The 27,194-nt window shown below is 46.7% G+C and overlaps 1 protein-coding gene across 4 annotated transcripts in view; it reads right to left on the bottom strand.

The window, feature by feature from the left end:
* LOC106587727 (semaphorin-6D) overlaps positions 1-24,014 on the bottom strand; it is a 259,286-nt gene extending 235,272 nt beyond the window's left edge. For 3 of the 4 annotated variants that reach the window (XM_082969641.1, XM_082969640.1, XM_082969635.1), the window contains exon 1: positions 23,890-24,013. The gene's annotated coding sequence lies outside the window, so the exon portion shown is untranslated. Of the gene's footprint in view, positions 1-23,889 lie in introns of all 4 variants that reach the window. The other variant, XM_082969637.1, reaches the window with a different exon arrangement.
* Positions 24,015-27,194: the final 3,180 nt, after the last annotated feature.

Genomic DNA, 27,194 nt, shown 5'->3' on the forward strand with positions numbered 1-27,194 from the left:
GAGCCAGTAGAGACCCAACAATATAAACTGATAGAGTAGAGAGTCTGTAGAGACCCAACAATATAAACTGGTAGAGTATAGAGCCAGTAGGGACCCAACAAAATAAACTGGTAGAAAGGAGAGCCAGTAGAGACCCAACAATATAAACTGTTAGAAAGGAGAGCCAGTAGAGACCCCAAAATATAAACTGGTAGAGAGGAGAGCCACTAAAGACCCAACAATATAAACTGGTAGAGAATTGAGTCAGTAGAGACCCAACAGTATGAACTGGTAGAGAGGAGAGCCAGTAGAGACCCAACAATATAAACTGATAGAGTAGAGAGCCAGTAGAGACCGAACAATATAAATTGGTAGAGTAGAGAGACAGTTGGGACCCAACAATATAAATTGGTATAGTAGAGAGCAATTAGAGACCCAACAATATAAACTGGTTGAGAGGAGAGCCAGTAGAGACCCAACAATATAAACTGGTAGAGTAGAGAGCCAGTAGGGACCCAACAATATAAACTGGTAGAATAGAGAGCTAGTAGAGACCCAACAATATAAACTGGTAGAGTAGAGAGCAAGTAGGGACACAACAATATAAACTCGTTGAAAGGAGAGCCAGTAGAGACCCATCAATATAAACTGGTAGAGTAGAGAGCCAGTAGAGACCCAACAATATAAACTGGTAGAATAGAGAGCTAGTAGAGACCCAACAATATAAGCTGGTAGACAGGATAGCCGGTAGAGACCCACCAATATAAACTGGTAAAGAGGAGAGCCTGTAGGGACCCAACAATATAAACTGGTATAGTAGAGAGCCAGTAGAGAACCAACAACATACATTGGTAGAGTAGAGAGCCAGTAGAGACCCAAAAACATAAACTCGTAGAAAGGAGAGCCAGTAGAGACCCAAAAATATAAACTGGTAGAAAGGAGAGCCAGTAGAGACCCAAAAATATAAACTGGTAGAAAGGAGAGCCAGTAGAGACCCACAAATATAAACTGGTAGAGAGGAGAGCCAGTAGAGACCCAACAATATAAACGGTTAGAGAGGAGAACCAGTAGAGACCCAACAATATAAACTGGTGGAGTAGAGAGCCAGTAGATACCCAATAATATGAACTGGTAGAGTAGAGAGCCAGTAGGGACCCCAAAACATAAACTGGTAGAGTAGAGAGCCAGTAGGGACCCAACAATATAAACTGGTAGAGTAAAGAGCCAGTAGAGACACAACAATATAAATTGGTAGAGAGGAGAGCCAGTAGAGACCCAACAATATAAACAGGTAGAGTATGGAGCCAGTAGGGACCCAACAATATAAACTGGTAGAGAGGAGAGCCAGTAGGGACCCAACAATATAAACTGGTAGAGTAAAGAGCCAGTAGAGACACAACAATATAAATTGGTAGAGAGGAGAGCCAGTAGAGACCCAACAATATAATCAGGTAGAGTATGGAGCCAGTAGGGACCCAACAATATAAACTGGTAGAGAGGAGAGCCAATAGAGACCAAAAAATATAAACTGGTAAAGTATGGAGCCAGTAGGATCCCAACAATATAAACTGGTAGAAAGGAGAGCCAGTAGAGACCCAACAATATAAACTGGTAGAGTATAGAATCAGTAGAGACACAACAATATGAACTGGTAGAGTATAGAGCCAGTAGGGACCCAACAATATAAACTGGTAGAGTATGGAGCCAGTAGGGACCCAACAATATAAACTGGTAGAAAGGAGAGCCAGTAGAGACCCAAAAATATAAACTGGTAGAGTATAGAGCCAGTAGGATCCCAACAATATAAACTGGTAGCGTATAGAGTCAGTAGAGACCCAACAATATAAACTGGTTGTAACGCCCTGGCCATAGAGAGGGGCTTTTGTTCTTTATTTTGGTTAGGCCAGGGTGTTACATTGGGTGGGCGTTCTATGTGCATTTTTCTATGTTGGTTTGTTTCATTGATTTTGGCCGTGTGGCTTCCAATCAGGCACAGCTGTAGAGCATTGTTGCTGATTGGGAGTCACACATAAGGAGCATGTTTTTAATTTAGGGTTTTGTGGGTAATTGTTTCTGTTAGTGTTTGCACCTGACAGGACTGTTTGGCTGTCAGTTTTCTCGTTTTGTTTTGTATAGTGTTCTTTCTGCTATTAAATATTCAATGATGAACACTAACTCCGCAGCACCTTGGTCTACTCTCTCTCACGACAGCCCTTACACTGGTAGAGTATAGAATCAGTAGAGACACAAAAATATGAACTGGTAGAGTATAGAGCCAGTAGGGACCCAACAATATAAACTGGTAGAGAATTGAGTCAGTAGAGACCCAACAGTATGAACTGGTAGAGAGGAGAGCCAGTAGAGACCCAACAATATAAACAGGTAGAGTATGGAGCCAGTAGGGACCCAACAATATAAACTGGTAGAGAGGAGAGCCAGTAGAGACCGAACAATATAAATTGGTAGAGTAGAGAGACAGTTGGGACCCAACAATATAAATTGGTATAGTAGAGAGCAATTAGAGACCCAACAATATAAACTGGTTGAGAGGAGAGCCAGTAGAGACCCAACAATATAAACTGGTAGAGTAGAGAGCCAGTAGGGACCCAACAATATAAACTGGTAGAATAGAGAGCTAGTAGAGACCCAACAATATAAACTGGTAGAGTAAAGAGCCAGTAGAGACACAACAATATAAATTGGTAGAGAGGAGAGCCAGTAGAGACCCAACAATATAAACAGGTAGAGTATGGAGCCAGTAGGGACCCAACAATATAAACTGGTAGAGAGGAGAGCCAGTAGGGACCCAACAATATAAACTGGTAGAGTAAAGAGCCAGTAGAGACACAACAATATAAATTGGTAGAGAGGAGAGCCAGTAGAGACCCAACAATATAAACAGGTAGAGTATGGAGCCAGTAGGGACCCAACAATATAAACTGGTAGAGAGGAGAGCCAATAGAGACCAAAAAATATAAACTGGTAAAGTATGGAGCCAGTAGGATCCCAACAATATAAACTGGTAGAAAGGAGAGCCAGTAGAGACCCAACAATATAAACTGGTAGAGTATAGAATCAGTAGAGACACAACAATATGAACTGGTAGAGTATAGAGCCAGTAGGGACCCAACAATATAAACTGGTAGAGTATGGAGCCAGTAGGGACCCAACAATATAAACTGGTAGAAAGGAGAGCCAGTAGAGACCCAAAAATATAAACTGGTAGAGTATAGAGCCAGTAGGATCCCAACAATATAAACTGGTAGCGTATAGAGTCAGTAGAGACCCAACAATATAAACTGGTTGTAACGCCCTGGCCATAGAGAGGGGCTTTTGTTCTTTATTTTGGTTAGGCCAGGGTGTTACATTGGGTGGGCGTTCTATGTGCATTTTTCTATGTTGGTTTGTTTCATTGATTTTGGCCGTGTGGCTTCCAATCAGGCACAGCTGTAGAGCATTGTTGCTGATTGGGAGTCACACATAAGGAGCATGTTTTTAATTTAGGGTTTTGTGGGTAATTGTTTCTGTTAGTGTTTGCACCTGACAGGACTGTTTGGCTGTCAGTTTTCTCGTTTTGTTTTGTATAGTGTTCTTTCTGCTATTAAATATTCAATGATGAACACTAACTCCGCAGCACCTTGGTCTACTCTCTCTCACGACAGCCCTTACACTGGTAGAGTATAGAATCAGTAGAGACACAAAAATATGAACTGGTAGAGTATAGAGCCAGTAGGGACCCAACAATATAAACTGGTAGAGAATTGAGTCAGTAGAGACCCAACAGTATGAACTGGTAGAGAGGAGAGCCAGTAGAGACCCAACAATATAAACAGGTAGAGTATGGAGCCAGTAGGGACCCAACAATATAAACTGGTAGAGAGGAGAGCCAGTAGAGACCCAACAATATAAACTGATAGAGTAGAGAGTCTGTAGAGACCCAACAATATAAACTGGTAGAGTATAGAGCCAGTAGGGACCCAACAAAATAAACTGGTAGAAAGGAGAGCCAGTAGAGACCCAACAATATAAACTGTTAGAAAGGAGAGCCAGTAGAGACCCAAAAATATAAACTGGTAGAGAGGAGAGCCACTAAAGACCCAACAATATAAACTGGTAGAGAATTGAGTCAGTAGAGACCCAACAGTATGAACTGGTAGAGAGGAGAGCCAGTAGAGACCCAACAATATAAACTGATAGAGTAGAGAGCCAGTAGAGACCGAACAATATAAATTGGTAGAGTAGAGAGACAGTTGGGACCCAACAATATAAATTGGTATAGTAGAGAGCAATTAGAGACCCAACAATATAAACTGGTTGAGAGGAGAGCCAGTAGAGACCCAACAATATAAACTGGTAGAGTAGAGAGCCAGTAGGGACCCAACAATATAAACTGGTAGAATAGAGAGCTAGTAGAGACCCAACAATATAAACTGGTAGAGTAGAGAGCAAGTAGGGACACAACAATATAAACTCGTTGAAAGGAGAGCCAGTAGAGACCCATCAATATAAACTGGTAGAGTAGAGAGCCAGTAGAGACCCAACAATATAAACTGGTAGAATAGAGAGCTAGTAGAGACCCAACAATATAAGCTGGTAGACAGGATAGCCGGTAGAGACCCACCAATATAAACTGGTAAAGAGGAGAGCCTGTAGGGACCCAACAATATAAACTGGTATAGTAGAGAGCCAGTAGAGAACCAACAACATACATTGGTAGAGTAGAGAGCCAGTAGAGACCCAAAAACATAAACTCGTAGAAAGGAGAGCCAGTAGAGACCCAAAAATATAAACTGGTAGAAAGGAGAGCCAGTAGAGACCCACAAATATAAACTGGTAGAGAGGAGAGCCAGTAGAGACCCAACAATATAAACTGGTAGAGTAGAGAGCCAGTAGAGACCCAACAATATAAACTGGTATAGTTGAGAGCCAGTAGTGAACCAACAATATAAACTGGTAGAGTAGAGAGCAATTAGAGACCTAACAATATAAATTGGTAGAGTATAGAGCCAGTAGGGACCCAACAATATAAACTGGTAGAGAGGAGAGCCAGTAGATACCCAACAGTATAAACTGGTAGAGAGGAGAACCAGTAGAGACCCAACAATATAAACTGGTAGAGAGGAGAGCCTGTAGATACCCAACAGTATAAACTGGTAGAGAGGAGAACCAGTAGAGACCCAACAATATAAACTTGTAGAGAGGAGAGCCAGTAGAGACCCAACAATATAAACGCGTAGAGAGGAGAGCCAATAGAGACCCAGCAATGTAGATGGGTACAGAGGAGAGCCAGGAGAGAACCAACAATATAAACTGGTAGAGAGGGGAGCCAGTAGGGACCCAACAATATAAACTGGGAGAGAGGAGAGACAGTAGAGACACAATAATATGAACTGGTATAGTATAGAGCCAGTAGGGACCCTAAAATATAAACTGGTAGAGTATAGAGTCAGTAGAGACCCAACAATTTAAACTGGTATAGTATAGAGCCAGTAGGGACCCTAAAATATTAACTGGTAGAGTATAGAGCCAGTAGGGACCCTACAATATAAACTGGTAGATTATAGAGTCAGTAGAGACCCAACAATATAAACTGGTAGAGAGGAGAGCCAGTGGAGACTCAACAATATAAACTGGTAGAAAGGCGAGCCAGTAGAGACCCAACAATATAAACTGGTGAAGTATAGAATCAGTAGAGACACAACAATATGAACTTGTAGAGTATAGAGCCAGTAGGGACCCAACAATGTAAACTGGTAGAGAATCGAGTCAGTAGAGACCCAACAATATAAACTGGTAGAAAGGAGAGCCAGTAGAGATCCAACAATATAAACTGGTAGAGTATAGAGCCAGTAGAGACCCAACAATATAAACTGGTAGATCATAGAGCCAGTAGGGACCCAACAATAAAAACTGGTAGAGTATAGAGCCAGTAGAGACCCAACAATATAAACTGGTAAAGAGGAGAGCCAGTAGAGACCCAATAATATAAATTGGTAGATTAGATAGCCAGTAGGGGCCGAAAAATATAAACTGGTAGAGAGGAGAGCCAGTAGAGACCCAACAATATTAAATGGAGGAGGAGAGAGCCAGTAGAGACCCAACAAAATAAACTTTTAGAGTAGAGAGCCAGTAGGGACACAACAACATATACTGGTAAAGTAGAGAGCCAGTAGAGACCCAACAATATTATCTGGTAGAGAGGATAGCCGGTAGAGACCCAACAATATTAACTGGTAGAGTAGAGAGCTAGCAGAGACCCAACAGTATAAACTGGAAGAAAGGAGAGCTAGTAGAGACCCCAAAAAATATAAACTGGTAGAGAGGAGAACCAGTAGAGACCATACAATGTAAATTGGTAGAGTAGAGAGCCAGTAGAGACCCAACAATATTATCTGGTAGAGAGGAAAGCCAGTAGAGACCCAACAATATAAACTGGTCCAGTAGAGAGCCAGAAGATAGCTAACAATATAAACTGGTAGAGTAGAGAGCCAGTAGGGACACAACAACATATACTGGTAAAGTACAGAGCTAGTAGAGACCCAACAATATAAACTGGTAGAGTAGAGAGCCAGTAGAGACCCAACAATATTAACTGGTAGAGGAGAGAGCCAGTAGGGACCCAACAATATAAACTGGTAGATTATAGAGTCAGTAGAGACCCAACAATATAAACTGGTAGAGAGGAGAGCCAGTGGAGACTCAACAATATAAACTGGTAGAAAGGCGAGCCAGTAGAGACCCAACAATATAAACTGGTGAAGTATAGAATCAGTAGAGACACAACAATATGAACTTGTAGAGTATAGAGCCAGTAGGGACCCAACAATGTAAACTGGTAGAGAATCGAGTCAGTAGAGACCCAACAATATAAACTGGTAGAAAGGAGAGCCAGTAGAGATCCAACAATATAAACTGGTAGAGTATAGAGCCAGTAGAGACCCAACAATATAAACTGGTAGATCATAGAGCCAGTAGGGACCCAACAATAAAAACTGGTAGAGTATAGAGCCAGTAGAGACCCAACAATATAAACTGGTAAAGAGGAGAGCCAGTAGAGACCCAATAATATAAATTGGTAGATTAGATAGCCAGTAGGGGCCGAAAAATATAAACTGGTAGAGAGGAGAGCCAGTAGAGACCCAACAATATTAAATGGAGGAGGAGAGAGCCAGTAGAGACCCAACAAAATAAACTTTTAGAGTAGAGAGCCAGTAGGGACACAACAACATATACTGGTAAAGTAGAGAGCCAGTAGAGACCCAACAATATTATCTGGTAGAGAGGATAGCCGGTAGAGACCCAACAATATTAACTGGTAGAGTAGAGAGCTAGCAGAGACCCAACAGTATAAACTGGAAGAAAGGAGAGCTAGTAGAGACCCCAAAAAATATAAACTGGTAGAGAGGAGAACCAGTAGAGACCATACAATGTAAATTGGTAGAGTAGAGAGCCAGTAGAGACCCAACAATATTATCTGGTAGAGAGGAAAGCCAGTAGAGACCCAACAATATAAACTGGTCCAGTAGAGAGCCAGAAGATAGCTAACAATATAAACTGGTAGAGTAGAGAGCCAGTAGGGACACAACAACATATACTGGTAAAGTACAGAGCTAGTAGAGACCCAACAATATAAACTGGTAGAGTAGAGAGCCAGTAGAGACCCAACAATATTAACTGGTAGAGGAGAGAGCCAGTAGGGACCCAATTAAACAATATATACTGGTCGAGTATAGAGCAAGTAGAGACCGAACAATATAAACAGGTACAGTAGAGAGCTAGTAGAGAACCAACAATATAATCTGGTTGAGAGGAGAGCCAGTAGATACCCAAGAATATAAACTGGTAGAGTAGAGAGGTAGTAGAGACCCAACGATTTAAACTGGTAGAGTGTAGAGCCAGTAGATACCTAACAATATAAACTGGTATAGTAAAGAGCCAGTAGGGACCCAACAATATAAACTGGTAGACTAAAGAGCCAGTAGGGACCCAACAACATAAACTGGTAGAGTATAGATCCAGTAGTGATCCAACAATATAAACTGGTAGAGTAGAGAGCTAGCAGAGACCCAACAATATAAACTGGTAAAGAGGAGAGCCAGTAGAGACCCAATAATATAAATTGGTAGATTAGATAGCCAGTAGGGGCCGAAAAATATAAACTGGTAGAGAGGAGAGCCAGTAGAGACCCAACAATATTAAATGGAGGAGGAGAGAGCCAGTAGAGACCCAACAAAATAAACTTTTAGAGTAGAGAGCCAGTAGGGACACAACAACATATACTGGTAAAGTAGAGAGCCAGTAGAGACCCAACAATATTATCTGGTAGAGAGGATAGCCGGTAGAGACCCAACAATATTAACTGGTAGAGTAGAGAGCTAGCAGAGACCCAACAGTATAAACTGGAAGAAAGGAGAGCTAGTAGAGACCCCAAAAAATATAAACTGGTAGAGAGGAGAACCAGTAGAGACCATACAATGTAAATTGGTAGAGTAGAGAGCCAGTAGAGACCCAACAATATTATCTGGTAGAGAGGAAAGCCAGTAGAGACCCAACAATATAAACTGGTCCAGTAGAGAGCCAGAAGATAGCTAACAATATAAACTGGTAGAGTAGAGAGCCAGTAGGGACACAACAACATATACTGGTAAAGTACAGAGCTAGTAGAGACCCAACAATATAAACTGGTAGAGTAGAGAGCCAGTAGAGACCCAACAATATTAACTGGTAGAGGAGAGAGCCAGTAGGGACCCAACAATATAAACTGGTAGATTATAGAGTCAGTAGAGACCCAACAATATAAACTGGTAGAGAGGAGAGCCAGTGGAGACTCAACAATATAAACTGGTAGAAAGGCGAGCCAGTAGAGACCCAACAATATAAACTGGTGAAGTATAGAATCAGTAGAGACACAACAATATGAACTTGTAGAGTATAGAGCCAGTAGGGACCCAACAATGTAAACTGGTAGAGAATCGAGTCAGTAGAGACCCAACAATATAAACTGGTAGAAAGGAGAGCCAGTAGAGATCCAACAATATAAACTGGTAGAGTATAGAGCCAGTAGAGACCCAACAATATAAACTGGTAGATCATAGAGCCAGTAGGGACCCAACAATAAAAACTGGTAGAGTATAGAGCCAGTAGAGACCCAACAATATAAACTGGTAAAGAGGAGAGCCAGTAGAGACCCAATAATATAAATTGGTAGATTAGATAGCCAGTAGGGGCCGAAAAATATAAACTGGTAGAGAGGAGAGCCAGTAGAGACCCAACAATATTAAATGGAGGAGGAGAGAGCCAGTAGAGACCCAACAAAATAAACTTTTAGAGTAGAGAGCCAGTAGGGACACAACAACATATACTGGTAAAGTAGAGAGCCAGTAGAGACCCAACAATATTATCTGGTAGAGAGGATAGCCGGTAGAGACCCAACAATATTAACTGGTAGAGTAGAGAGCTAGCAGAGACCCAACAGTATAAACTGGAAGAAAGGAGAGCTAGTAGAGACCCCAAAAAATATAAACTGGTAGAGAGGAGAACCAGTAGAGACCATACAATGTAAATTGGTAGAGTAGAGAGCCAGTAGAGACCCAACAATATTATCTGGTAGAGAGGAAAGCCAGTAGAGACCCAACAATATAAACTGGTCCAGTAGAGAGCCAGAAGATAGCTAACAATATAAACTGGTAGAGTAGAGAGCCAGTAGGGACACAACAACATATACTGGTAAAGTACAGAGCTAGTAGAGACCCAACAATATAAACTGGTAGAGTAGAGAGCCAGTAGAGACCCAACAATATTAACTGGTAGAGGAGAGAGCCAGTAGGGACCCAACAATATAAACTGGTAGATTATAGAGTCAGTAGAGACCCAACAATATAAACTGGTAGAGAGGAGAGCCAGTGGAGACTCAACAATATAAACTGGTAGAAAGGCGAGCCAGTAGAGACCCAACAATATAAACTGGTGAAGTATAGAATCAGTAGAGACACAACAATATGAACTTGTAGAGTATAGAGCCAGTAGGGACCCAACAATGTAAACTGGTAGAGAATCGAGTCAGTAGAGACCCAACAATATAAACTGGTAGAAAGGAGAGCCAGTAGAGATCCAACAATATAAACTGGTAGAGTATAGAGCCAGTAGAGACCCAACAATATAAACTGGTAGATCATAGAGCCAGTAGGGACCCAACAATAAAAACTGGTAGAGTATAGAGCCAGTAGAGACCCAACAATATAAACTGGTAAAGAGGAGAGCCAGTAGAGACCCAATAATATAAATTGGTAGATTAGATAGCCAGTAGGGGCCGAAAAATATAAACTGGTAGAGAGGAGAGCCAGTAGAGACCCAACAATATTAAATGGAGGAGGAGAGAGCCAGTAGAGACCCAACAAAATAAACTTTTAGAGTAGAGAGCCAGTAGGGACACAACAACATATACTGGTAAAGTAGAGAGCCAGTAGAGACCCAACAATATTATCTGGTAGAGAGGATAGCCGGTAGAGACCCAACAATATTAACTGGTAGAGTAGAGAGCTAGCAGAGACCCAACAGTATAAACTGGAAGAAAGGAGAGCTAGTAGAGACCCCAAAAAATATAAACTGGTAGAGAGGAGAACCAGTAGAGACCATACAATGTAAATTGGTAGAGTAGAGAGCCAGTAGAGACCCAACAATATTATCTGGTAGAGAGGAAAGCCAGTAGAGACCCAACAATATAAACTGGTCCAGTAGAGAGCCAGAAGATAGCTAACAATATAAACTGGTAGAGTAGAGAGCCAGTAGGGACACAACAACATATACTGGTAAAGTACAGAGCTAGTAGAGACCCAACAATATAAACTGGTAGAGTAGAGAGCCAGTAGAGACCCAACAATATTAACTGGTAGAGGAGAGAGCCAGTAGGGACCCAATTAAACAATATATACTGGTCGAGTATAGAGCAAGTAGAGACCGAACAATATAAACAGGTACAGTAGAGAGCTAGTAGAGAACCAACAATATAATCTGGTTGAGAGGAGAGCCAGTAGATACCCAAGAATATAAACTGGTAGAGTAGAGAGGTAGTAGAGACCCAACGATTTAAACTGGTAGAGTGTAGAGCCAGTAGATACCTAACAATATAAACTGGTATAGTAAAGAGCCAGTAGGGACCCAACAATATAAACTGGTAGACTAAAGAGCCAGTAGGGACCCAACAACATAAACTGGTAGAGTATAGATCCAGTAGTGATCCAACAATATAAACTGGTAGAGTAGAGAGCTAGCAGAGACCCAACAATATAAACTGGTAGATTAGAGAGCTGGTAGAGACCAAAAAATATAAACTGTTAGAGAGGAGAATTAGTAGAGAGCCAACAATATAAATGGGTAGAGTAGAGAGCCAGTAGAAACCCAACAATACTATCTGGTAGAGAGGATAGCCGGTAGAGACCCAACAATATAAACTTGTAGAGTAGAGAGCCAGTAGATACCTAACAGTATAAACTGGTAGAGAGGAGAGCCAGTAGAGAACCAACAATATAAACTGGTAGAAAGGAGAGCCAGTAGAGACCCAACAATATAAACTGGTAGAGTATAGAATCAGTAGAGACCCAACAATATAAAGTGGTAGAGAGGAGAGGCAGTAGAGACCCAACCATATAAACTGGTTGAGAGGAGAGCCAGTAAATCTCCAGTGGATAGTGAAGTTGGGCTGTCTGAGGAGTACATACTCAAAAGTCTTTGAAAACGCTTCTTCTCCTCTAGGACTATTCCCATATGGATAAAATCTTGATTACAATCCCCACATGGATACACATGCAGAGACGGACAGACACACACACACACACACACACACCGCTACATCCCTATGTGGGTACAGCTAGTACTGAGAGAGGAACACTGTCTACTCACCAGTGAATACATACACATGTACTAACGGAACACACACAGCCTGTTCTAACCCAAGACCTACAGTACCTGTACTAACACAACACACAATCACTTTCATTTAGCCATGATCAATAGCATGCTCACTCTATAGCTGCTCATACAGTATACTGTACTTTGTAGTTCATCAATACTTTCACAGGCGTCAAAGTGAGTAGACCAAGGTGCAGCGTGGAATATGTTCATCTTGTCGTTTAATGCAAAGAATGAACACTTTACAAATCAAACAAAAATGACAGCAGACCAAAAAACAAAGGAAAAACAGGCTGCCTAAGTATGGCTTCCAATCAGAGACAACGATAGACACCTGCCTCTGATTGGAAACCATACCCGGCCAAAACATACAACACAAAACATAGAATGCCCACCCACCTATCACACCCTGGCCTAGCTAAACAGAGAAAACACAGCTCTCCTAGGTCAGAGCGTGACAAATACATTGGTTTCTAGAATGCAGATTGTACACATCACCTGCAGGCAAGGCATATAGGCGTATGTAAAACTATGACTGAATAGAACAAAAAACAGACTAATTCTATTTCAGAACAGGTCTTGTTATTTCTTGACAATATGCCTAGATGTTTGCGTTGCTGAACCTACAACATATCAGTGCATCTTAAAATAAAACAACCTAAAAATGCATCCAGTTCCCCACCTCCACAGGGATCTGCAGACGCGCTGAAAAACGGAAATCACAAGTCCACCCACTGCCAATGTAATAACCTCATGCTGTTTGGTATCTTCCCTCAAGCATGTTATTTCCAAACACACAGGCAACACACAGGCATACAGTTCATGTATAATTAATTTGGCTGTGAGTGTTGGGAGGAGGGAGTGAGTGGAGTTTGGGGGTTGGCTGTGAGTATAGAAAGAAGAGGTGGGTGTACTAGGGTTTGGTAGGGACTCAGAGCTGAGCCATGGCTTAGGATGGGGTGGGTGTAGGTTTTAGGGGGGTAAGGATGGAGGTTGGGTTGGGGGCTAGCAGGCATTGTAGGGTAGAGAGACGCACGGATCCAATCCTTTGGTTAGTGGAAATCAGAGACACACTCTGCCAAGGCTTGGGATTTGGGATTTGGTATTTATTAGGGTCCCCATTAGCAGCTGCTAAAGCATCAGCTACTTTTCTTGGAGTCCACATGAAGCATGACATAATACATAGTAGAGAACATTATTAGTTAAGGACTGAAATACATACATTCAAAACATCACACATCAGTACATACACACAATATCTAGGTCTAATAAATCATACAGTGCAAATTACAATATAATATATATATATAAAAAGGCTGTGTCTTTTCACAGTCCGCTTTGTGCGTGAAGGTGCTCTTTTATCAGTTTTTTAAACTGTTTTTTATTCCTAGCTTGAGTTACCTGGGGTGGCAGAGGGTTAGGGGGTTAGGGATGGGGGTTGGGTTGGGTTGGAATGGGGGCTAGTAGGCATTGTAGCTGGAGTCACACACTGAACCAAAGCTCTGGATCGGGGTTGGGGTTAGGGTATGTGCTGGGTGTGTTATGGGTGCTAGCTAGTGGGCAGGTTGGGGTGTGTGTTGGGGGCTAGCTAGTGGGCAGGTTGGGGTGTGTGTTGGGGGCTAGCTAATGGGTAGGTTGGGGTGTGTGTTGGGGGCTAGCTAGAGGGCAGGTAGGGGTGTGTGTTGGGGGCTAGCTAATGGGTAGGTTGGGGTGTGTGTTGGGGGCTAGCTAGAGGGCAGGTTGGGGTGTGTGTTGGGGGCTAGCTAGAGGGCAGGTTGGGGTGTGTGTTGGGGGCTGGCTAGAGGGCAGGTTGGAGTGTGTGTTGGGGGCTAGCTAGAGGGCAGGTTGGGGTGTGTGTTGGGGGCTGGCTAGTGGGCAGGTTGGAGTGTGTGTTGGGGGCTGGCTGGTGGGCAGGTTGGGGTGTGTGTTGGGGGCTAGCTAGTGGGCAGGTTGGAGTGTGTGTTGGGGACTAGCTAGTGGGCAGGTTGGGGTGTGTGTTGGGGACTAGCTAGTGAGCAGGTAGGGGTGTGTGTTGGGTGCTAGCTAGTGGGCAGGTTGGGGTGTGTGTTGGGGGCTTGCTAGTGAGCAGGTAGGGGTGTGTGTTGGGGGCTAGCTAGTGGGCAGGTTGGGGTGTGTGTTGGGGGCTAGCTAGTGAGCAGGTAGGGGTGTGTGTTGGGTGCTAGCTAGTGGGCAGGTTGGGGTGTGTGTTGGGGGCTAGCTAGTGAGCAGGTAGGGGTGTGTGTTGGGGGCTGGCTAGTGGGCAGGTTGGGGTGTGTGTTGGGGGCTAGCTAGTGGGCAGGTTGGGGTGTGTGTTGGGGGCTAGCTAGTGAGCAGGTAGGGGTGTGTGTTGGGTGCTAGCTAGTGGGCAGGTTGGGGTGTGTGTTGGGGGCTAGCTAGTGAGCAGGTAGGGGTGTGTGTTGGGTGCTAGCTAGTGGGCAGGTTGGGGTGTGTGTTGGGGGCTAGCTAGTGAGCAGGTAGGGGTGTGTGTTGGGGGCTGGCTAGTGGGCAGGTTGGGGTGTGTGTTGGGGCTAGCTAGTGGGCAGGTTGGGGTGTGTGTTGGGGGCTAGCTAGTGGGCAGGTTGGGGTGTGTGTTGGGGGCTAGCTAGTGGGCAGGTTGGGGTGTGTGTTGGGGCTAGCTAGTGGGCAGGTTGGGGTGTGTGTTGGGGGCTAGCAGTGGGCAGGTTGAGGTGTGTGTTGGGGGCTGGCAGGTGGGCAGGTTGGGGTGTGTGTTGGGGGCTGGCTGGTGGGCAGGTTGGGGTGTGTGTTGGGGGCTGGCTGGTTGGTGGGCAGGTTGGGGTGTGTGTTGGGGGCTAGCTAGTGGGCAGGTTGGGGTGTGTGTTGGGGGCTGGCTGGTGGGCAGGTTGGGGTGTGTGTTGGGGGCTAGCTAGTGGGCAGGATGGGGTGTGTGTTGAGGCTGGCTAGTGGGCAGGTTGGGGTGTGTGTTGGGGGCTAGCTAGTGGGCAGGTTGGGGTGTGTGTTGGGGGCTAGCTAGTGGGCAGGTTGGGGTGTGTGTTGGGGGCTAGCAGTGGGCAGGTTGAGGTGTGTGTTGGGGGCTGGCATGTGGGCAGGTTGGGGTGTGTGTTGGGGGCTAGCTAGTGGGCAGGTTGGAGTGTGTGTTGGGGGCTAGCTAGTGGGCAGGTTGGGGTGTGTGTTGGGGGCTAGCTAGTGAGCAGGTAGGGGTGTGTGTTGGGTTCTAGCTAGTGGGCAGGTTGGGGTGTGTGTTGGGGGCTAGCTAGTGAGCAGGTAGGGGTGTGTGTTGGGGGCTGGCTAGTGGGCAGGTTGGGGTGTGTGTTGGGGGCTAGCTAGTGGGCAGGTTGGGGTGTGTGTTGGGGGCTAGCTAGTGAGCAGGTAGGGGTGTGTGTTGGGTGCTAGCTAGTGGGCAGGTTGGGGTGTGTGTTGGGGGCTAGCTAGTGAGCAGGTAGGGGTGTGTGTTGGGGGCTGGCTAGTGGGCAGGTTGGGGTGTGTGTTGGGGGCTAGCTAGTGGGCAGGTTGGGGTGTGTGTTGGGGGCTAGCTAGTGAGCAGGTAGGGGTGTGTGTTGGGTGCTAGCTAGTGGGCAGGTTGGGGTGTGTGTTGGGGGCTAGCTAGTGAGCAGGTAGGGGTGTGTGTTGGGTGCTAGCTAGTGGGCAGGTTGGGGTGTGTGTTGGGGGCTAGCTAGTGAGCAGGTAGGGGTGTGTGTTGGGGGCTGGCTAGTGGGCAGGTTGGGGTGTGTGTTGGGGCTAGCTAGTGGGCAGGTTGGGGTGTGTGTTGGGGCTAGCTAGTGGGCAGGTTGGGGTGTGTGTTGGGGGCTAGCAGTGGGCAGGTTGAGGTGTGTGTTGGGGGCTGGCAGGTGGGCAGGTTGGGGTGTGTGTTGGGGGCTGGCTGGTGGGCAGGTTGGGGTGTGTGTTGAGGCTGGCTTGTGGGCAGGTTGGGGTGTGTGTTGGGGGCTAGCTAGTGGGCAGGTAGGGGTGTGTGTTGGGGGCTGGCTAGTGGGCAGGTTGGGGTGTGTGTTGGGGCTAGCTAGTGGGCAGGTTGGGGTGTGTGTTGGGGGCTAGCTAGTGAGCAGGTAGGGGTGTGTGTTGGGTGCTAGCTAGTGGGCAGGTTGGGGTGTGTGTTGGGGGCTAGCTAGTGAGCAGGTAGGGGTGTGTGTTGGGGGCTGGCTAGTGGGCAGGTTGGGGTGTGTGTTGGGGCTAGCTAGTGGGCAGGTTGGGGTGTGTGTTGGGGGCTAGCTAGTGGGCAGGTTGGGGTGTGTGTTGGGGCTAGCTAGTGGGCAGGTTGGGGTGTGTGTTGGGGGCTAGCAGTGGGCAGGTTGAGGTGTGTGTTGGGGGCTGGCAGGTGGGCAGGTTGGGGTGTGTGTTGGGGGCTGGCTGGTGGGCAGGTTGGGGTGTGTGTTGAGGCTGGCTTGTGGGCAGGTTGGGGTGTGTGTTGGGGGCTAGCTAGTGGGCAGGTAGGGGTGTGTGTTGAGGCTGGCTAGTGGGCAGGTTGGGGTGTGTGTTGGGGGCTAGCTGGTGGGCAGGTTGGGGTTTGTGTTGGGGGCTAGCTAGTGGGCAGGTTGAGGTGTGTGTTGGGGGCTAGCTAGTGGGCAGGTTGGGGTGTGTGTTGGGGGCTAGCTAGTGGGCAGGTTGGGGTGTGTGTTGGGGGCTGGCTGGTGGGCAGGTTGGGGTGTGTGTTGGGGGCTAGCTAGTGGGCAGGTTGGGGTGTGTGTTGAGGCTGGCTAGTGGGCAGGTTGGGGTGTGTGTTGGGGGCTAGCTAGTGTGCAGGTTGAGGTGTGTGTTGGGGACTAGCTAGTGGGCAGGTTGGGGTGTGTGTTGGGGCTAGCTAGTGGGCAGGTTGGGGTGTGTGTTGGGGGCTAGCTAGTGAGCAGGTAGGGGTGTGTGTTGGGTGCTAGCTAGTGGGCAGGTTGGGCTGTGTGTTGGGGGCTAGCTAGTGAGCAGGTAGGGGTGTGTGTTGGGGGCTGGCTAGTGGGCAGGTTGGGGTGTGTGTTGGGGCTAGCTAGTGGGCAGGTTGGGGTGTGTGTTGAGGCTGGCTTGTGGGCAGGTTGGGGTGTGTGTTGGGGGCTAGCTAGTGGGCAGGTAGGGGTGTGTGTTGGGGGCTGGCTAGTGTGCAGGTTGGGGTGTGTGTTGGGGCTAGCTAGTGGGCAGGTTGGGGTGTGTGTTGGGGGCTAGCTAGTGAGCAGTTAGGGGTGTGTGTTGGGTGCTAGCTAGTGGGCAGGTTGGGGTGTGTGTTGGGGGCTAGCTAGTGAGCAGGTAGGGGTGTGTGTTGGGGGCTGGCTAGTGGGCAGGTTGGGGTGTGTGTTGGGGCTAGCTAGTGGGCAGGTTGGGGTGTGTGTTGGGGGCTAGCTAGTGGGCAGGTTGGGGTGTGTGTTGGGGCTAGCTAGTGGGCAGGTTGGGGTGTGTGTTGGGGGCTAGCAGTGGGCAGGTTGAGGTGTGTGTTGGGGGCTGGCAGGTGGGCAGGTTGGGGTGTGTGTTGGGGGCTGGCTGGTGGGCAGGTTGGGGTGTGTGTTGAGGCTGGCTTGTGGGCAGGTTGGGGTGTGTGTTGGGGGCTAGCTAGTGGGCAGGTAGGGGTGTGTGTTGAGGCTGGCTAGTGGGCAGGTTGGGGTGTGTGTTGGGGGCTAGCTGGTGGGCAGGTTGGGGTTTGTGTTGGGGGCTAGCTAGTGGGCAGGTTGAGGTGTGTGTTGGGGGCTAGCTAGTGGGCAGGTTGGGGTGTGTGTTGAGGGCTAGCTAGTGGACAGGTTGGGGTGTGTGTTGGGGGCTGGCTGGTGGGCAGGTTGGGGTGTGTGTTGGGGGCTAGCTAGTGGGCAGGTTGGGGTGTGTGTTGAGGCTGGCTAGTGGGCAGGTTGGGGTGTGTGTTGGGGGCTAGCTAGTTTGCAGGTTGGGGTGTGTGTTGGGGGCTAGCTAGTGGGCAGGTTGAGGTGTGTGTTGGGGACTAGCTAGTGGGCAGGTAGGGGTGTGTGTTGGGGCTAGCTAGTGGGCAGGTTGGGGTGTGTGTTTGGGGCTGGCTAGTGGGCAGGTTGGGGTGTGTGTTGGGGCTGGCTGGTGGGCAGGTTGGGGTGTGTGTTGAGGCTTGCTAGTGGGCAGGTTGAGGTGTGTGTTGGGGGCTAGCTAGTGGGCAGGTTGGGGTGTTTGTTGGGGGCTGGCTGGTGGGCAGGTTGAGGTGTGTGTTGGGGGCTAGCTGGTGGGCAGGTTGGGGTGTGTGTTGGGGCTGGCTGGTGGGCAGGTTGGGGTGTGTGTTGAGGCTGGCTGGTGGGCAGGTTGGGGTGTGTGTTGGGGGCTAGCTATTGGGCAGGTTGGGGTGTGTGTTGAGGCTGGCTAGTGGGCAGGTTGGGGTGTGTGTTGGGGGCTAGCTAGTTTGCAGGTTGGGGTGTGTGTTGGGGGCTAGCTAGTGGGCATGTTGAGGTGTGTGTTGGGGACTAGCTAGTGGGCAGGTAGGGGTGTGTGTTGGGGCTAGCTAGTGGGCAGGTTGGGGTGTGTGTTGGGGCTGGCTGGTGGGCAGGTTGGGGTGTGTGTTGAGGCTGGCTAGTGGGCAGGTTGAGGTGTGTGTTGGGGGCTAGCTAGTGGGCAGGTTTTGGTGTTTGTTGGGGGCTGGCTGGTGGGCAGGTTGAGGTGTGTGTTGGGGGCTAGCTGGTGGGCAGGTTGGGGTGTGTGTTGGGGCTGGCTGGTGGGCAGGTTGGGGTGTGTGTTGGGGGCTAGCTAGTGGGCAGGTTGGGGTGTGTGTTGGGGGCTAGCTGGTTGGTGGGCAGGTAGGGGTGTGTGTTGGGGGCTAGCTGGTGGGCAGGTTGAAGTGTGTGTTGGGGGCTAGCTAGTAGGCAGGTTGGGGTGTGTGTTGGGGGCTAGCTAGTGGGCAGGTTGAGGTGTGTGTTGGGGGCTGGCTAGTGGGCAGATTGAGGTGTGTGTGGGGGGCTAACAAGTGGGCAGGTTGAGGTGTGTGTTACGGGCTAGCTAGTGGGAAGATTGAGGTGTGTGTTGGGGGCTAGCTAGTTTGGTTGTGTGTTGGGTGCTGGCTGGTGTGCAGGTTAGGTTGTGCCCACTAACCTGCCCACTAACAAACACACACACACACACACACACACACACACACACACACACACACACACACACACACACACACACACACACACACACACACACACACACACACACACACACACACACACATACACACATACACACACACACACACACACACAAGTAATAGAGTTATGTCGGTGCTCTCAGCGGCAGCAGAAGCAGCAGGGAGTTTGTACTGTGGCATCCATCAGCTATGAGAGCACGTCCATTATCCAGGCTAGCTGAGGCTCATTGTAATCACTCTGCATTGACGTGCTGCCAGGAGCACGGCTATAAGTCAATGGACAGTCTGTACTGTTATAACCAGGAACTGGTTCAGGGAACAGATCCAAAAATCAGAAAATAACTACATTTTTCAAGGAACAGAAATGGAACCTTGAATGAAAGTGATCCATACTGTTACTGAACTGTTATTTTAAAAGCATTGGAACCGGTCAATAATGTTATTTTACCTTTCAGACAGTTTTTCCCAGTCCCACAAAAAACGCAATGAAGTGCCTTTGCAACGCCATCACTCTGTCACTCAGATACTTATTCCAGTGTCTTCCTGTAAACTGAAAATATTTACCAGTTTGTGTGCGTGTTTAGGCTACCTGCCCCTCCCTCTTCCGAAGCATAGACTACTGTACTGACAATACCACAGGCTACTGTACTGCCGTTACCATAGACTACTGTACTGAAGTTACCATAGGTTACTGTATTCACTTCCGTCATCATGAAATGCTTTGAGAGACTAGTCACGGACCATATCACCTCTACCTTACCTGTCATCCAAGACCCACTCCAATTTGCTTACCGACCCAATAGGTCCACAGACGATGCAATCGCCATCACACTGCACACTGCCCTAACCCATCTGGACAAGAGGAATACCTATGTAAGAATGCTGTTCATTGATTACAGCTCAGCATTTAGCACCATAGTACCCTCCAAACTCGTCATTAAGCTCGAGACCCTGGGTCTCGACCCCGCCCTGTGCAACTGGGTCCTGGACTTCCTGACGGGCCGCCCCCAGGTGGTGAGGGTAGGTAACAACATCTCCACCCCGCTGATCCTCAACACTGGGTCCCCACAAGGGTGCGTTCTCAGCCCTCTCCTGTACTCCCTGTTCACCCACGACTGCGTGGCCATGCACGCCTCCAACTCAATCATCAAGTTTGCAAACTGTTGACACTCAATGTCAACAAAACAAAGGAGATGATCGTGGACTTCAGGAAACAGCAGAAACAGCAGCCCCCTATCTACATTGACGGGACAGTAGTGGAGAGGGTGGAGAGTTTTAAGTTCCTCGCATCACATCACGGACAAACTGAAATGGTCCATCCACACAGACAGCGTGGTGAAGAAGGCACAGCAGCACCTCTTCAACCTCAGGAGGCTGAAGAAATTCGGCTTGTCACCAAAAACACTCACAAACTTTTAGAGATGCACAATCGAGAGCATCCTGTTGGGCTGTATCACCGCCTGGTACGGCAGCTGCTCCGCCCATAACCGGAAGGCTCTCCAGAGGGTAGTGAGGTCTGCACAACAGATCACCGGGGGCAAACTACCTGCCCGCGAGGACACCTACAACACCCAATGTCACAGGAAGGCCAAAAAGATCATCAAGGACAACAACCACCCAACCCACTGCCTGTTCACCCCGCTATCATCCACAAGGCGAGGTCAGTTCAGGTGCATCAAAGCGGGGACCGAGAGACTGAAAAACAGCTTCTTTCTCAAAGCCATCAGACTTTTAAACAGCCATCACTAACATTGAGTGGCTGCTGCCAACATACTGACTCAACTACAGCCACTTTAATAATGGAAAAATTGATGTAATCAATTTATCACTAGCCACTTTATATATATTACATTTACATTTTAGTCATTTAGCAGACGCTCTTATCCAGAGCGACTTACAGTAGTGAATGCATACATTTCATACATTTTTTTTTTTGCTGGCCCCCCGTGGGAATCGAACCCACAACCCTGGCGTTGCAAACACCATGCTCTACCAACTGAGCTACAGGGAAGGCTATATATAATGTTTACTTACCCTACATTACTCATCTCATATGTATATACTGTACGCTATACCATCTACTGCATCTTGCCATCTTGATGTAATTAAATGTATCACTAGCCACTTTAAACAATGCCCCTTTATATAATGTTTTCATACACTACATTACTCATCTCATATGTATAGACTGTACGCTATACCATCTACTGCATCTTGCCTATGCCGTTCGGCCATCACTCATTTATATATTTTTATGTACATATTCGTATTCATTCCTTTACACTTGTGTGTATAAGGTAGTTGTTGTGAAATTGTTAGGTTACATTACTTGTTAGATATTACTGCATGGTCGGAACTAGAAGCACAAGCATTTCGCTACACTTGCATTAACACCTGCTAACCATGTGTATGTGACAAATACATTTGATTTGATTTGATTTGACATTACCATAGACTACTGTACTAACGTTACCATAGACTACTGTACTGACATTACCATAGGCTACTGTACTGAAATTACCATAGACTACTGTACTGAAATTACCATAGACTAATATACTGACGTTACCATAGGCTACTGTACTGAAATTACCATAGACTAATATACTGACGTTACCATAGGCTACTGTACTGAAATTACCATAGACTAATATACTGACGTTACCATAGGCTACTGTACTGAAATTACCATAGACTAATATACTGACGTTACCATAGGCTACTGTACTGACATTACCATAGACTACTGTACTTAAATTACCATAGACTACTGTACTGACGTTACCATAGGCTACTGTACTGACATTACCATAGACTACTGTACTTAAATTACCATAGACTACTGTACTGACGTTACCATAGGCTACTGTACTGATATTACCATAGACTACTGTACTGACATTACCATAGACTACTGTACTGATGTTACCATAGACTACTGTACTGACATTACCATAGACTACTGTACTGAAATTACCGTAGGCTACTGTACTGACATTACCATAGACTACTGTACTGACATTACCATAGACTACTGTACTGACATTACCATAGACTACAGTACTGACGTTACCATAGACTACTGTACTGACATTACCATAGACTACTGTACTGACGTTACCATAGACTACAGTACTGACGTTACCATAGACTACTGTACTGACATTACCATAGACACCTGTACTGATGTTACCATAGACTACTGTACTGAAATTACAGGCATGATTTAGAAGATAAGCAGTGAGACTTTTTTATTAGCTGGAGAAGAATGGATTAACTTTTTCAGTGCTAGTTAATGATACTATAGGCCTCATTATTAATACAAAAGATAAGAAGTGTTTTTAATTCTGGTTCCGCTCTGCACACAGAAGCTTGTTAGCTAGCTAGCTGAAGTTTGTTAGCTAGCTAGCTCAAAGGACGTTAAAAGTTTCACCACAGAAGTCGCTCCTCCTAGGTATAATTCTGTGAACCTATTTCAGATAATGCATGTCATAACAAGATGCCCAGCGCTTCAGTCCTCCTCCTTAACCCTCCCCACCTGCAAAATTTCAGGCACATTTGCGCCATAGGCAACTAGCTTGCCAGTTCTATCTGCACTGATTCATGAGTTAATTTAATGAGCTAAATGGAAAAAGCTGTTGATTTCACAGGAACAGAAAGGAACGATAACAAAAGTTACTTTGTTTTGGTTCGAACCGGTTCAGAACTTTATTTTGCTGGTCGGAACAGTGGAACGTTACAAAAAATAATTGTTGTTCCAACCCCTGGTTATAACTCTCTACATTCAGAGAGAGGAAGACATGGAGACACAGCAGAGAGAGAGACTGAGGGGGACATAGATGGAGGGACACAGAGAGAGAGAGGTACAGGGTTAGAGAGAAAGAGAGAGAGACTGAGGGGACAATAGATGGAGGGACACAGGGAGAGAGGTACAGGGTTAGAGAGAAAGAGAGAGAGAGACTGAGGGGACAATAGATGGAGGGACACAGGGAGAGAGGTACAGGGTTAGAGAGAAAGAGAGAGAGAGAGAGCGGGACATATTGTAAACAGAGGTGAAGGACAGAGAGAGACAATGAGGGGCAGCGAGAGAGACAGAGACAGAGAGAGACTGAGAGGGGAGAGAGAGATGGACAGGAAGACAGAGAGAGACAGAGATTGAGGAACAGAGTCAGCGAGAGATGGAGAAGGAGAGAGAGACTGAGAGATAGAGGAAAAGGAGAGACAGGGACAGACACAGAGACAGAGACAGAGACAGAGACAGAGACAAACATGTACACAGAGCTGTATATGTAGATTCTGGTCTGTCCTCCTGATGTAAATGCTGCTTCTATTTCTCTACATCAATTAACTTCAGCAAATCTCATCTGTGAGTGGCCGAGCATCCTAATGGACTGGAGGCAACGCTCCGAGACAGAAAGACAGAGACAGAGACAGAGAGAGAGACATAAGGGGGTACTGTATACATAGAGAGAGTGAGAGAGGAACATGGAGGAGAGAGAGAGAGTCAGAGAGGAACATAGAGGTTTAGAGAGAGAGAGAGAGAGAGTCAGAGAGGAACTTAGAGGTTTATATAGACAGAGAGTCAGAGAGGAACAGAGTGGTTTAAAGAGGGACTTGGATAGAGTCTAAGAGAGACAAAGAGATATATAGAAAGATAATTAGAATTAGAATTAGTCAACAGAATATATAATTTCTCTCCCTCCCACTCATCCTCCTCTCCTTCTCTCTAAACATTCTTCCCTGAATGCAGATTCACCACCGTTCACTCTGATACCTGTACTCTGTTACCAGACAGCTGCTGTATACTTCCGATAGAAAGGCTACCCAAGAGAGGAGAGGAGAGATTCATGTGCCTTGCAAACAGAGTCCCTCCAGCGCTCACTCAGTCGCTCTAGCGGAACGAACAGAACAGACCATCAATGAAGAGCGAAAGGAGAGAAAGAGGGATGACTTACTTGAGAAGGAGGACGGAGGGAGACAAAGGGAAGGTGCTCCTGTGAGTCTGGCTCTACCTGATTGAGCTGTAACTGCCACGGCCGACAGAGAGAAGGAGAGAGAGATCGAGAGAAGGAGAAAGCAAGAGAGGGAGAGAGAGGAGGGAGAGAGACACGGGAGGCTTAGCTTTCTGTATGCAGGCTTTTCTGTAGTCTCGTGTGCTCCTTGTGTTTATGTGTGTGACCGTTCTCTCCACTGTGTGTGTGTGTGTGTGTGTGTGTGTGTGTGTGTGTGTGTGTGTGTGTGTGTGTGTGTGTGTGTGTGTGTGTGTGTGTGTGTGTGTGTGTGTGTTGCGTGCTGTTCAGAGAGTCACCACGGCTCTGCTCCGTGCAGATACACTCACTTTGCCTGCTTCTGGAACTCTGGGGAGCTCAGCGTGACACACACACACACACACACACACACACACACACACACACACACACACACACACACCAGCGTTAGTTTCCAAGTCCCTAAATCACCCAGAGAGAGTGTTTAGCAGTGCTAAGATAATGCCATATTATGTTGGCTTTTTAGAGCTGAATAGTGATTCACGGAGAAATAAAGAGCCATGAAGTCCCAGAGCAGGCAGGGAGTTCCTGTGTTCCACAGAGATAAGGACTTAGAATGGGAACATCACAATGCACACACACCCAGACTAATTCATCACTCATTTCCACATTCTATGCTTGTAACTGAGAATAATGTCCAGAGCTATTTGGTTCTGCTGCTATATGAAGATACAATCATTGATATCAAGGAATTGTTCTTGTTGTTAATTCTGCTTTCTTTTCTTCTTTCATGAAGTGCATTCATTATATTTGAGTCTCTCCCTTTGGTTAGAAGACAAATAAACACACAGAAATGTAATGACCCAAAGGCCTGCCGAGTGGCACAGCGGTCTAAGTAGCTGCGTCACTACAGATCCTGGTTCGATTCCGGGCCGTGACGCAGCTTGCCGTGACCTGGAGACCCATGAGGTGGCGTACAATTGGTCCAGCGTTGTCTGGGTTAGGGAAGGGTTTGGCTGGCCAGGATGTCATTGTCCCATTGCGCTCTTGCCACTCCTGTGGCGGGCTGTGCACATGCATGCTGACACGGTCGCCAGGTGTACGGTGTTTCCTCCTACACATTGGCATGGCTAGCTTCCAGGTTAAGTGAGCATTGTGTCAAGAAGCAGTGTGGCTTGTCAGGGTTGTATTTTGGAAGACACACGGCTCTCGACCTTTGCCTCTCCCAAGTCTGTACAGGAGTTGCAGCAATGGGACAAGACTGTAACTACTTAAGAGGCATCACTGCTGTAGCAACTCTCTTATTGGTCCTAGAGACATCCCTGCTGTAGCATCTCTATTCTTATTGGTCCTAGAGACATCACTGCTGTAGTAGCTCTACTCTTATTGGTCGTAGAGACATCACTGCTGTAGCAACTCTACTCTTATTGGTCCTAGAGACATCACTGCTGTAGTAGCTCTACTCTTATTGGTCCTAGAGACATCACTGCTGTAGTAGCTCTACTCTTATTGGTCCTAGAGACATCACTGCTGTAGCAACTCTCTTATTGGTCCTAGAGACATCCCTGCTGTAGCATCTCTATTCTTATTGGTCCTAGAGACATCACTGCTGTAGTAGCTCTACTTTTATTGGTCCTAGAGACATCACTGCTGTAGTAGCTCTCTTATTGGTCCTAGAGACATCACTGCTGTAGTAGCTCTACTCTTATTGGTCCTAGAGACATCACTGCTGTAGCAACTCTACTCTTATTGGTCCTAGAGACATCACTGCTGTAGCAACTCTACTCTTATTGGTCCTAGAGACATCACTGCTGTAGTAGCTCTACTCTTATTGGTCCTAGAGACATCACTGCTGTAGTAGCTCTACTCTTATTGGTCCTAGAGACATCACTGCTGTAGCAACTCTCTTATTGGTCCTAGAGACATCACTGCTGTAGTAGCTCTACTTTTATTGGTCCTTGAGACATCACTGCTGTAATAGCTCTCCTAGTATTGGGCCAAAAGATATCACTGCTGTAGTAGCTCTCCTCCTATTGGTCCTAGAGACATCACTGCTGTAGTAGCTCTCCTCCTATTGGTCCTAGAGACATCACTGCTGTAGTAGCTCTCCTCTTATTGGTCCTAGAGACATCACTGCTGTAGTAGCTCTCCTCCTATTGGTCCTAGAGACAACACTGCTGTAGTAGCTCTCCTCTTATTGGTCCTAGAGACATCACTGCTGTAGTAGCTCTCCTCCTATTGGTCCTAGAGACAACACTGCTGTAGCAAACAATGCCTTTCTTGTATTTCCTCTAGCATTAGTGATAAATATGTGTACCGCGTCTCCTCCTCTCTTGCTCTCCTCCAAGGTTTTCCAGAGGACATTGCATCTCAGCCACCCACACCCTTAGTAACATGTGTGTGTATGTGTGTGTAAACCACATCAGGTTTAATTTCATAAACAGTTTTAGGCAGTCCACTGTTCTTCTCTTCCCAGAATCTGTATTGTGTTAGTCTGTGGAACATGGCTTATATTTTATAGGCATGGTGGATTACTGACACTGTCATTTATAGAAAAACCAGTAGGACACACACACACACAGAGGAAGAAAGCAGGATAAGATATGTTAATAGCCAGCCAGACTGGACAGGTGGTGTAAATCTAGAACTCATAGTGTATTCAGTGTGTTAGCAGCATTGTGCTGGGGTGAGGCACTTTATTCAATACAACTACCATCCATCCTGACCCAGCTACACTACATCATGTATATACAACTACCATCCACCCTGACCGTTACACTACATCATGTATATACAACTACCATCCACCCTGACCCAGCTACACTACATCATGTATATACAACTACCATCCACCCTGACCCAGTTACACTACATCATGTATATACAACTACCATCCGCCCTGACCCAGCTACACTACATCATGTATATACAACTACCATCCACCCTGACCCAGTTACACAACATGTATATACAACTACCATCCACCCTGACCCAGTTATACTACATGTATATACAACTACCATCCATCATGACCCAGTTACACTACATGTATATACAACTACCATCCACCCTGACCCAGCTACACTACATCATGTATATACAACTACCATCCATCATGACCCAGTTACACTACATCATGTATATACAACTACCATCCACCCTGACCCAGCTACACTACATCATGTATATACAACTACCATCCACCCTGACCCAGCCACACTACATCATGTATATACAACTACCATCCACCCTGACCCAGCTACACTACATCA

The sequence above is a fragment of the Salmo salar genome, chromosome 26 (assembly GCF_965601325.2).
Source record: "Salmo salar chromosome 26, fSalSal1, whole genome shotgun sequence".
NCBI classification, from domain to species: domain Eukaryota; kingdom Metazoa; phylum Chordata; class Actinopteri; order Salmoniformes; family Salmonidae; genus Salmo; species Salmo salar.